This window comes from Oncorhynchus mykiss, chromosome 16 (genome assembly GCF_057628025.1).
Source record: "Oncorhynchus mykiss isolate SJ-2025 chromosome 16, ASM5762802v1, whole genome shotgun sequence".
Classification (NCBI taxonomy): domain Eukaryota; kingdom Metazoa; phylum Chordata; class Actinopteri; order Salmoniformes; family Salmonidae; genus Oncorhynchus; species Oncorhynchus mykiss.
The window spans coordinates 33,873,809-33,887,581 of NC_143037.1; the positions used below are offsets into that span (position 1 = coordinate 33,873,809).

General features: G+C 40.1%; 1 protein-coding gene across 3 annotated transcripts in view; it reads right to left on the reverse strand.

Annotated features, from left to right (window-relative positions):
• The window catches only part of LOC110491825 (TOX high mobility group box family member 2), a 120,318-nt gene that overhangs the window by 20,023 nt on the left and 86,522 nt on the right, over nucleotides 1–13,773 (reverse strand). The gene's annotated exons all lie outside the window — the stretch shown is intronic.

A 13,773-nucleotide genomic window follows, 5' to 3' on the forward strand; every position in this document is an offset into this window, starting at 1 on the left:
ATGATAGTATGTGGGCCAGATTGAGAATTTAATTAATAAAATAATATTCCTGGGATGAGATTATCTAAAGGATTTGAGCTGACAAATTTCAAACTGCAGCTCTAAATAGTAATTTGTTGGATAAATAAAACCACATCACAATTTATTTAAAGGACTATCTGCTGGGTTATTTAAGAATGATGATAAATGGCCATCATACTATATTTTCCACAGTAAAGTACAGCTTTTGTACATATATTTGACATTGACGTGAATCAAATGCATATGAATACATCTGTCATTTAGCACATAAAGCTTCGAAGAAGTCAAATCCAGGTCAACGTAGCCTCAGTGTGATTGTTTATGGAAATTGCATTCCTCCTGAAGTGAGTAGAGCCCATCAACCATTTGAGGAGAGGGAAGCAATTCAAACATTTAGTGGAAAGAGGCTGTAGCTAATGGAGGATGGAAGGGAGAAGTGACTGCGACTTGATGTGCCATTAAGATCACCGCAACCTGAGTCCTGGGGAACATAAAGAAAAATAATCACATTTGATAGCCTACATAATGACTAAATATATAATGATCAACTACAGTAGATGATTGAAAGACGGAATGAGGCCTCCCGAGTGGTGCAGCGGTCTAAGCCACTGCATCGCAGTGCTAGAGGTGTCACTACAGACCTGGGTTGTGTCATAACCGGAAGTGATCGAGATATTCCCATAGGGCAGCGCACAATTGGCCCTGTGTTGTCCGGGTTTTGCCGGGGAGGCTTTACTTGGCTCATCACACTCTAGCGACTCCTTGTGGTGGGCAGGGAGCTTGCAGGCTGACTTCCGGTCGTCAGGTGAACGGTGTTTCCTCCGACACATTGGTGTGGCTGCCTTCCAGGTTAAGCTGGCGGGTGTTAAGAAATGCGGTTTGGTGGGTCATATTTCGGAGGACGCATGACTCGACCTTTGCCTACTGAGGCCGTTGGGGAATTGCAGCGATGAGAAAAGATTGAAAAGGGGGATAAAAAACAAAGATGGGAATGAATGATGCATGCATTCAGAATGTCCCATGACTCAAGTGGCACCATTTTCAGGCCTTTTTTCAGGTGGCATGGTCACCGTCACATGATTAGTCTATACAATCCATTTATCTCCAAATGCAGTGTTAATGTTAGATTTGACTAAATAAAAGTACTTTGAAAATGCTCTGTAAAAAAAAAAACATTAATCCATACTGCTCTCTTTTTAACAGGCAATCAGGGACACAAATCATGTGAAAGAATACTGAATGATCACTTGACTAGCAACTATCAAACGGCAACTCTAGAATGTTTAAAAGCATTCCCATTTCATACAATCATCATGCATACTTATCATGGGATTAAGAGCTGGGGTTGTCTTGCTTTTAACTTTGCTTTCTAAACAGAAATGATTGCCTTTGAAATGTCATTGTTTTAGAAACCATTTGAAGCCGAAACAACATCTTCCAAACAGTATGAAATTAGCTCATCAGAATCGGAGGCTCCCGAATGTTTGGGTATAAGAAAAGAGGTCACTTGAATATAACTTTGGATGTGATGTGGATGTGGAATTGAAATGAAAGAAGATTCCCCTATTCAAATTGAAAATGCACCCATGCCTTTTTTTTCTCTCTTTCTCTCTCTCTCTCTCTCTCTCCATTCCACAGACTGGTTTGGATAGTTTTAATTTTTTATCCATGAGTGTGTGGTTTCATAAAAAAACAATCATCTCTCACGTTTATGCAATGAGGCAAAAAAAAGTGTTTGAAATGACATCTGTTCCCCTCTGCCTTTGAGGTGAAGGGTGAATAAATTGGAGGAGAGCTAATGGAATGACAAAGTGAAAAGCAAAATAATTTCCAGGAAAAATCATTTATATGTATAAATTGAAAGCAAAGGCAAAACAAGCGAACTGCTAGAGACAAAAAGGAAATTCTCTCATTTTCCCTCTGTATTCAGAATGATAGTTGGCTACACTAGATAGACAAGAAATTACACTTCAATGGAACATTGACTGAGATGGAATAGAATACTGATGAATTGGAATGGATGAGTAGCATTTGTTAAGCTGGGTGGTCTATAAATTCAAGTGTCAGTACAGTAAAAGATGCTTACTGAAGGTATAAAGCGAGATGGTCTTTCAAATGAACTGAACCTGAAGATATATCCAGTCGTGTTTACAGATCTAAATAGTAATGGCCACTCTCCAACCACTACACTACACGGTCACCAATTGCTTATTGCACTTCACTATAAACATATAACAAAATGGTACATAGGCGGTAAATACATTTTCAGTTTGCAAGTCAAGGACTGTATTTGAAAGTGTCAGGCCCAGGCCCATACAATCAGCATGGCTGTTGTCAGACATTTGAAAAGGGAGAGAGGAGAAGAGGGAGAGGGGGGAGTGGTTGCTGTAATTCTGAATGGACAGCACTGCACAGAGAAGATGAGATTAGATTTGACAGCCTGATACCTGCATCACTATCAAAACACGAGAGAGAGGGGTAAGAGAGAGGGGGAGGGAGAGAGAGAGAGAGACAGATAGATAGAGCAAGTGAGAGAGATAGAGAGAGAGAGAGAGATGGGGAGGAAGGGAGGGGTTGTTTAATCAGAGGCTCCAGCACATACCTATATTTACACATAAAATGAAAAGCAAAATGAAACCCAAAAAGGGTAAGGTTATCCCTGAAACATTTCCCAAGTGCTGCGTATTGATTTCAAATGGGTGGGAATGTATACACGCCATGGGCAGCGTACAGAGCTGACGAATAAGATCTATTGCTTTTTGGAGTGAGTGGAGTCAGTGAGGTACTTGATGCAAGTGGGAGCTATACGCTGCAGCCAGCAAGACTGGTTGAGCGGTGCAAGCACAGCTCAGCTTATTAAATACAAATCCTCGAACATCAACTAAAGATTGGGGAGGGAAAAAATCAAATCTGTGACCTGTTCTAGCAAGAAAAGTAAGAGCAGTAACCAAAGCCTTCAAGTCTGTGGAAAATAGACCCTTCCAACAGCACACTCTATAAGAGGAGTGCTTAATGCAGCTGTTGACCAAGCCTTTGTTGGTCCATAAATAGCCAAATGGGCATTGCTTTACTGTGATGACGGATCGCAATGTGTTTAAACTTACAGAGGATCCGGATGCTCCCAAGGTGCGTTCTGCAACTCTACATTATCTAATTATTGCTGGTTATAGATAAGGTTCAAAATTTTTCTTAGTCAAGTCACATGGTCACAAGGAAAACCTCCCAGCCCTACCTATACCAGCAAGAGACTGACGTTTATGCTTAAACTATAAACCGCACACATCTGGAAACCGTTTCAACTCTTGTCATACTGTCCATCTGTAAGTAATAAATCTGACTGAACGTCATAACCCTGAGTATATCCAGGCATATGTCCAGAGAACCACACAAATCAAATGGAAATACTGTTCAGCCCACACAATTATGAAGAGGAAGTGTAAATGCACATGTTATGGTATTGGCTCAGGGAATTGCAACCAAGGCAGACATTGAAAAATTCAGAACTCTTGATGATTTATGAGAAAAAAAATACATTGTTTTTCCTCAAACATAAAAGCCAAATTCTTCAATCCCATTTTGTTCAGAAGATGTGTCAAATTCAAAAACGTCAACTGATTCTCATTGTCAGACAACCTTCTCATCTCCCTGTCTGATCACATCACCAGAGACTGATTGCACAGAGCCTGATGCTCCTAATGTAAGCCTATATTCAGTAGTCAATAGTAATCAACGCTGTTCCCGGTTGGGTAACGGGTACAGACTTACAGACTTAACTTGCACACCGGACATAACATTGACCAATAACCTCCCATGAAGATGATAATTGAACAGGTAAAAATGAACCAAATCTCAAATTATGAGTGATTGGTCCTGTGTTGCTCAGTTGGTAAGAGCATAGCACTAGCAATGTGAACGTTGTGGGTTAAATTCCCAATGGGGCCACCAATATGAAAATATATGCTGTATAAGTCGCTACGGATAAAAGCATCTTCTAAATGGCATGCATATTATTATATTATGAACAATGAACAACTGTCAATATTAAGGAGGTATGTAACTGGTTTCAGGAAGCTAGGCGTATGTCGCACGTCACTACTTCGCAGGAGAGGCATTTGAACGTCTTAAAAAAAAAGTCTAAATGCATTTTTGGGCAGAAATGCCTTCTGGAACACGTGAACTTTCATGTTCCTTAATAACAAAAGTGTATTCCATCTGCAAACACAAATAAAATGTGTAAATTACGAGCCTAGTTGGATTAGCCACGGAAAAAGCCAGGAACCTTCCTGCTAGCCATGATTGTCTGAGATAATGGATAGGCTGGACATAAGTTTGGATTGGTGTTCCATGTAGCGTGCTTCTGTCTATAACTTGAGCTGCTTAGTATGTGTTCATAGTCCTTTCTACCGATGTGTTTTTGAAAGATATAATGTTAGACATCGAGAACTACAAAAGTTACCCAGTTGTGTCTGGGGGTGGTTATAGCATTTCTTTCACATGACCCATCAATTTAGACACGTGTGTCTTGGTAAGCATCATCTAGGAAATATAAATATTTATACAAATATTTTTATCTGGTGACTTTCTGGTTTTGATATTGCTACTATGCAATTAAAACCTGTTAAAGATATGGCTGACTACTGCCCCCTTTGGAGAAATTGCGTGCCCATAGTAAACTGAAAAAAAATCTGTCAAAAATTGCTAATATATGCATATAATAATTATTATTGGATAGAAAACACTCTAAAGCTTCTAAAACCGTTGGAATTATGTCTGTAAGTATAGCAGAACTCACAGGGCAGGCATTCTTCCAAACTAGTTTTGTGGTCATGAAAGTTGGGGCAACTTTGACGTCATCGCCCCCACCCTTCCCAACCAGCTATGGATCTGGGGACACTTTCTATGTCTTCCACTAGATGTCCTCATTCAGTAGAGCATTTAATCGTTCAAATCCCACGAGAATTGGCCCTATGGGAGTGAATTGAGTGAGTGCCGCGAGAAAATACCTGTGCGTTAGGGCGCGAATTGGTCCCAGCCATTCCTTTGTTCCAGCACTCCAGAGAAGGACAAACAATGACCGGTTGAATTGAAAATTGTTTTGTATGTTTATAACATCCTAAAGCTTGGTTCTGCACTTAGTTTGACCTGTTTAGTCGACATATAATACGTAATTTTGAAGTTTTAATGCGCAACTTTTCCGGACCAGAGGACATTTTGGGTGCATTTCAGCTGATGTTATTAGCAGTAGCTAATACAAAGACGCAAGACTTGAAACCAAACGATGTTTTGGGTAAGTATGAACCCTTCCAGTACATTCTGAACGAAGACCATCAAAGGTAAGGGAATATTTATGCTGAAATCTGTGTTTCTGTTGACTCCAACATAGCGGAGAAATATAGCTTATATCTGAGCGCCGTCTCAGAATATTGAATAGTGAGCAATTTCTGTAACGTTAAAAATAAATGTAACAAAGCGATTGCATTAAGAAGCAGTGTATCTTTCTAACTATATGTAGAACATGTATATTTAGTCAAAGTTTATGATGTCTATTTACGTTATCTTGCGGCGCTACCGACATTTTCTGCGGACATTTTTGAGTATTTTCTGAATATGAATTCAATGGACATTTATGGATATAAATGGCATGTTATTGAGAAGAAAAAAAATGTACTGTGTAACATGTCCTATTACTGTCATCTGATGAATATTTTCAAAAGGTTAGTGAATGATTTATTTTTTAATCCTGCTTTTATAATTTTATATTTTCTGGGACAAAATGGCTGCCTCTTGTCTTGGTTTCGGTGGTGGTTTAATATAAATATGTGGTGTGTTTTCGCCGTAAAACATTTAAAAAATCTGACATGCTAGGTAGATGAACAAGGTGTTTATCTTTCATTGAGCTATTGGACTTGTTAATGTGTGCAGGTTAAATATTTCTAAGAATATTTTTGCGTTCCATGCGCCACCGTTCCAGCTGAACGTGGGAGGGGATGTTCCCAAAAGGGATCCCTAAATCCTAATCAGGTTTTAACCATTTCACTGTACTGTTTACACATTCTGTATCCTGTGGATGTGACAAATAAACTTTGATTTTATTTTATATAGTGTGTGTTTACCAGTGACAGCAATGTGAATAACAACATGACCTGCACCAAAGATTAGGATATAGGCCAAGGACTAGATAAAGTGTATTTTTACCTGGAGTTTTTCCATATTGTAAGCTACTACTTTTGACACTCTTAGTCTTAAAATCTTTGGTTGTTTACTACACTACTCATTCTGTTTAGCACATGGCCTCACATATGAATCCTTAAAGAGGTGGGTGGGGATAAGACTTAAGAGGGTGTGAAAAATGCTGAATGGGTGCAGACAAAGAAGAGCTCTCCAGTAGGTGGACCAAAACATTCAAGGGCCATTTTCTCAAAAGTGGGGTTACAAAGTTTATCAACTTTCAAACCACAATTACTTTCCCATTTTTCCTCAACTGCAGTGTATGACATACCGTTTTCTAGCTCTGAGTCTCCACTTGTATCCAATGTAAAAAACACAATTTCAAATTTTGCTACATAGGACTAAATCCAGGTGGTGGGTCTCATATTTCTAATGCCTCGCCCAGCGGTGGACCTAACTAATCAGCACAAATTGCTAAAGTTGAGGACTCGTATTTGGTAATGTGGCAAAAACAGTCCTAAGCGAAAACTAATTACATTAACACTTCGCTAACGAGATGTTGGAGAGGCCCCTGCAGGTCGACTCTTTATAAAGAGTGGCAAAGCATCTGCCACACACTTCCTGGCTTCGCTAGCGTTCTAATTGGCCCCAGTGGGTTGCTGTAGACGCAACCGTGCAATTTAAAGGGGGTGGGGGGAATAATTATTGTTTTCAACTCAAAATGGCATTCAGTCCCCCCCAAAAAAGAAAAAACCCTGAGTATTGGATTATATTTATATTTCTTTGTTTTATCTGACATGGTCCTCTGAACGGAGCTTTGCAGACTGAGTGGCAATACAAGAAGAGAAAAACAATTAGTCAAACATGAATGGTCTACCACGGCTGGGCTATTTCCATAGCAACAGCCTGAGGGAACAATTCAAACCCTTTATTGGCCTTTTGCTATGTTTCTCTGTAAACATCAGACCAGCAGGAGAGATGGCCGGCAACAGAAAGTCAGGCAACAGAGTCATCACAGAGCCACAACCTGTTCATATATCAATCAACCCTTACAAAAAAAGATGTCCATAAAAGTACAGTGACTGCAGTCGACTGTGGTATTTTGGATGCAGTAATTGCAGAATAACTGCAGTTATACTGCACTGTAACTGCAGTTATACTGCACTCTAACTGCAGTTATACTCGTAGGGGAACTTTTATGTTCTATTGGAGAAAAAAAGGAAAGTACTCCGCAGAGCATTCTACTGCATTTTGAGATGACATATCCGGAGAGTGCCTTACCACTTTTTAAGGTACAATATGTAATTTCAACAGGCTAATCCTGCCACTTTGCTGAATGGGGATTGGTAACTACACTTACAGTACATACAGTGCATTCGGAAAGTATTCAGATCCGTTGACTTTTCCCACATTTTGTTACGTTACAGCCTTATTCTAAAACTGATTAAAAACAGAAATACTGTATTTACATAATTTTTCAGATCCTTTGCTATGAGACTTCGAAATTGAGCTGAGGTGCATACTGTTTCCATTGATCATCCTTGAGATGTTTCTACAACTTGGTTGGAGTCCACCTGTGGTAAATTAAATTTGGAAAGAAACACACTTGTCTATATAAAGTCCAACAGTTGACAGTGCATGTCAGAACTCTTCCGAGAGCTGGCTGCCCGGCCAAACGGAGCAATCGGGGGAGAAGAGCCTTCGTCAGGGAGGTGACCAAGAACCCAATGGTAACTCTGACAGAGTTCCAGAGTTCCTCTGTGGAGATGGGAGAACCTTCCAGAAGGACAACCATCTCTGCAGCATGCCAGCAATCAGACCTTTATTGTAGAGTGGCCAGATGGAAGCCACTCCTCAGTAAAACACACATGACAGCCTGCTTGGAGTTTGCCAAAAGGCACCTAAAGGACTCTCAGGCCATGAGAAACAAAAATGTTTGGTCTGATGAAACTATTTGGCCTGAATGCCAAGTGTAATGTCTGGAGTAAACCTGGCACCATCCCTACGGTGAAGCATGGTGGTGGCAGCATCATGCTGTGGGGATGTTTTTCAGCGACAGGGACTGGGAGACTAGTCACGATCGAGGGGAAGATGAACGTAGCAAAGTACAGAAAGATCCTTGATGAAAACCTGCTCCAGAGCACTCAGGACCTCAGGCTGGGGCAAAGGTTCACCTTCCAACGACCCTTAACACACAGCCAAGATAAGGCAGGAGTGGCTTCGGGACAAGTCTCTGAATGCCCATGAGTGGCCCAGCAAGACCCCGGTCGAACATCTCTGGAGGGACCTGAAAATAGCTATGCAGCGACACTCCCCATCCAACCATCCAACCTGACAGAGCTTGAGAGGATCTGCAGAGAACAATGGGGGAAACTTCTCAAATACAGATGTGGCAAGCTTGTAGCGTCATACCCAAGAAGAGTCAAGGCACAAATCGCTGCCAAAGATTCTTCAACAAAGTATTGTGTAAATGGTCTGAATACGTAAGTAAATGTGATATTTCAGTTTTTTAAAATATTTAATAGATTTGCAAAAATGTCAAAAAAACTGTTTTTGCGTCATCATTATGGGGTATTGTGTGTAGATTGATGAGATGTTTTAAATCACTTTAAGACTGTAAAAATAATAGACTGAAAAAGTCAAGGGGTCTGAATACTTTCCGAATGCACTGTACTGTAACTAGCCTTCAGTTAAAATGTAACTACTTTTAAATTGATAGAAAATATATGTAAAGACTGAAGCTATGCATTGTGGTTTAGAAAGACTCAGGAGGTAACCAGGAGGTCCTTAGAAATCAGCAATGGCTTCCCTACTAAACAAGGCTTGACATATGCCCATGTACAGTAGGAGCTAACTGCTTATGCAGAAAGCCAAGCTGATTTGAGCTTCTGCCGTAACCCATTAATTCAAGTCAAGGGTTATGTTCAACAAAAAAAGCAGTATTTTCCTGAGAAGAGCATCAGCGAGCTTAGTCACAACCATAATCTCCTCCATGTGCACACCTTATGCAACATGATCTGCCAGTAAGTCTCATACCTAGCCTCTTTCTCTCTGCGTTTCCTGCTGATGGTACAGCGATGGTGCCCAAACATAACGAGACAGGCTATTATGATGGCAGCTGGTTGCCATAGGTACTATATGCTAATTGTGAGGAGGGGGTGGGGTATTGTCAGAGCAACAGGCTTTGTTTGGCCTCTGACGTGCATTGTCTCATACGAAAAGAATAGATGATAAAGGGGTGTCAAAGTCACTTCACTAGTGTAGCACCACACCAAACATTTGGATCTCTTTCAAACACGATTTCACAAAAGAAAGAGAAACACATAGCGAGTTATAAATCAAATTATAATAAAAAAATATATTGTAAGACTCTCTAAGAATAACATTTCCGTCTGTCTCCAATGTTCTTTGGTTAAAACAGGAAAATGAGCAACTGGTTCTGTGGCTCAGAGTTCAGGCCTGTTATTCTCTCTCATTATTCTAGCTCTATATTCTTCACTTCTTCGCCCCAAAGGATGTGCAGGACAAGTGACGTTACTGAGACATAAGGTAAATATTAACTTGCGGTTGTTGGGATAAAGAAATGCTCATGTACTGCTAATGAAACTGTTATGTATGGGTTATGAATGTGTTATGAAGTCCCTTCAAATAAAGTGTCACTGGTTGTATTGTAGGCCTATATGTGCTACACCCTCTCTTGCTTGCAGGCCTAAAGCAGCTGTGTTAAGCGAATGCGCTGGTGAAAGTAGGTAGTAGGGCGTAATCCTGAGAACTGACTCTTAACCCGAACCACAGTCGCTCTCTGGGTGAGAGTAATGGCTTCCTCGTGCATGGGGCCGCGGCTGCTATTGTAGAATCACAAAGCATTTAATTGAAACAAATGACTCTGATAATGGGACATTATCCCCCACAGGTTCGCTGTGTGCTAGGCTTAATTAGCGTCGCCCTAGCGATCGAGGACGAGCTCGCCATGCTGATCCTTCAAAGGAAATAGCAAGCCCCTTTTAAGTGGGCAAATGGCCCATTTGTCCCACTGTCGATGTGTACTGTAAGCAGGTTCCCCTCTTCAGACTAGCGTAGAAAAGCAACATTTTTTGTCTGTTTGGAGTGTGTCCCCATCTGTTAAATCGATGCCTTCCCTCTGCCCTAGGTTTCTGGATATTGGTATTAGAAATGTCTGAGGTTTATGTTAGTTATACTAAATAGTAAGTACTATTTTCCTTGTTTTGGGTCTTCTCTCCATGATAGAATATTAGTACTTTACTGTTCTGGAACTATTATGCACTGCAACATGAAACAGCAGAACTTTTTTCATCATGATTAAAAGCGTTTCTACAGATTCAATTGTTCACTCTTGTACATCTTAGAAAGTCAGCTAATGCAATGTTTAAAACTCTACGACCATGCTGTTTTAAATATTCATTAGTCTTAACAGTTGCCTAAGGTTATTTGAATTAGCAGCATGGATATTCATGAGCTGCAATAATTGCTCATTTGTTTTTTATGTTCAATCCTTCAATACACTTCTTCATTACTTCACTCTCATCCATGAATAATAAGCCTCTCAAAGTAAATATGGACTTTTATTAAACACTTTCTTTAATAAGATATTTGTTTTTATTCAAAGCAAATCATAGTGCCCAGACATGTATAATTTTCAGAAAGACATATTGCTCACAACCTGTTGACTAGAGAATACCATTGATGGACATCCATCTTTTTGTCAAATGAAACAACCACAACAACAAAACATTCCACCTGTAGCTAAGAAAGTGATTTATATAAAAAGCCAAACAAGATGTCACATCTATTCCAGTTGAAGGCAACAGTGGAGGCAGGTCATTTGAGATGTGTCTGAGGCCTGCCCAGACTGTATGGTAGAGACTTCATTGCTTACTTAACTTCAAACAGCAGAATTCGTCAATTTTAGCCACAAATGTAATGTTATGCTCTTTGAATATGACCATTCATGTTTTTATAATCACATACTGGTTTGAATAATATGTTGATTGATCAACATTTGATTCACCTTCCATATACTCACTATGAATCTGAAAATAATGGCAGCCAACAATAGGCTTTTTATGTTGCTGCTTTTAAAATGGTGGTGCTGTTTTATCCTGTCTGTCTAAAATGCTAAGTGATGCAAAATACATGTCTTTTAACATATAAAATGAAATAAAATGAAGTCAAGCTCACATAACATTATAACAGTCAGTGAGTCAGACAAAAATGTATAGTGAAAACACAAACAAACAACCACAGACACTTTCAAAACTAACACTTCGTGTAGATCTAAAACTGGCTTTAAAGAAAGCAATGAACTCTCTACCATACAGTCTGTGCAGGCCTGAGACACATCTCATATGACCTGCCTGCACTGTTGCTTTCAACTGGAATAGATGTGACATCTTGTTTCGCTTTCTACAGTGGGGAGAACAACTATTTGATACACTGCTGATTTTGCAGGTTTTCCTACTTACAAAGCAGTGCATGTAGAGGTCTGTAATTTGTATATAAATCACTTTCTTAGCTACAGGTGGAATGTTTTTGTTGTGGTTGTTTCATTTGACAAAAAGATGGATGTCCATCAATGGTATTCTCTACTGTATAACATCCAGAGTAAAACAGTGATATTTCATCCAAATGTAAGAATTGCTTACCTGTATTCTTACCCTGAAAGCAGTCTATAGAGAAGGAGAGATAGTTATCCATGCTTGGGCATGTGATTTGAAACATTCTGAACATTGACTTGCATTGATATTTGCTAAGAAAAAGCTTATGTTAATAACTATTGGTTACAGTGGCTAGGTAGACACACGAAAAGCGTGGATTGCTATTTCTCCTTGTCTCCTAGACTGCTTTCAGGGTTATGAGTAATTTTGTAATAAGAGTGAATTATCCCTTTAATATGTTATTATTGCATAGGAGCATAGTCAACTGTTTTTTATATTGATTAAGCAAGTATGGCCTTCAACAGTCTGAACATAACATTAGCTTTGCATCACAACAGTAATGCCAACTGGACACTTCATATTCTTTATTTTTTATTCTTTATTTATTTTGTATTTATTTATTTTCCCCATTTCGCTCCTCAATTTCAAGATATTCAATTGGTAGTTAAGATCTTGTCTAATCGCTGCAACTCCCGCTCGGGAGAGGTGATGGTTGGGACAATACTGCCTGGCCCGCCACAAGGAGACGCTAGAGCGTGATGAGCCAAGGAAAGCCCCTGGCCTATGGGGCACCCAGTCACAGGCCGGCTGAAGTGACGTCTCAGCAGTATGATGCAGTGCCTTAGACCGCTGCGGCACTCGGAAGCAGCCTGGAAACTATTCATATTCTAACAATAACCCACATTGACAGTATCTAGACAACAGGGAGAGTCCTGAATATGGCCAGCCTGTGGTCTAGGAACAGATGCACCCTGCCAAAAATAACTATGTAGCGCCACACGTTTAACAAGATTGAACAAATCTTGCTACATGAACTTGCAGATTTGGCTGAGCTTTTTTTGGCGGTGGGCTTTTCCCCAAACCAACCTAATTTACGCTTATAATGAGATATCGGCAGGCGTTCAGTTTCCAAATTTAAATGTGCCGGCGTTCTCCTCGGCGACGTGCTCGGGCCCCTTCTCAACCCTCATTACCACCTGCCAGGGAATTCCCTCCTCTTTTTCAAAGAGACATTTCTCACTCCCATCTCCCCTCTCGCAAAAATGAGCCAGACCAGCCAGGCTCTGGGATCTGGGGGCCTGTCAAACATGAAGCCCCCACACAGTAGCAGACTGGGGGGAGCAGGCAACATTGACAGTGAGGGCTAGCTATGATAGGGTTTTTAAATGCAGGCATAATGAGCGCTCCATCCAACTTGGAGAAATTATGCATTGTTCAATGTCCCATCCAAACTATGTATCTGTCTGGCCTTATACAACAGAGGGCAGGGGTGGGTTGGGATATCACACTTGGCTAAACACCTAACCATCTTATTAAACATTATCCAGCCAGCAAGCACCTATTGGACCAATGATGGCTATGAGCACACCATTGGACCCATGTCGATAGCCTATACTCTATTGGCTACTGCCGTCTGAACCTCTAGAAAACCCATCAGCCAAATGAGTGGTGGGCTGCTGACTTTACCAATGGCAAGCCACTGTATGTTTCTAATCAAGGATAACATATCAAAACCATTCCCTCATGTTATGGGAACTTTTCTTGCTAGCAGTTTAACCACATTTATGATATGTCATTATTGTAATTAGCAGTTTGGTGTTAGCTACTAAATGCAAATGTATTGTAGAAAGGCAGGCTTAGATTAAAAGTCTCTGTATAAATTAAATATTCTGAATAAACATACAGTATCCTGATGTAACATGAATTCCTTTGAACCATCATAAAACATACCACTACTTTTATACCTAAGTCCAAGCTATATATCATATAAACAATCACATCAACATAGCTTTTAAATACCTAAATATAACTATTTCTCATCATTGCTTCAAGCCCATTTTTCCATCTACTGCACATGTCATCCTGTGATTTAGCAGCTAATACTTCTGCCTTCAGAGCAGTCAGAATG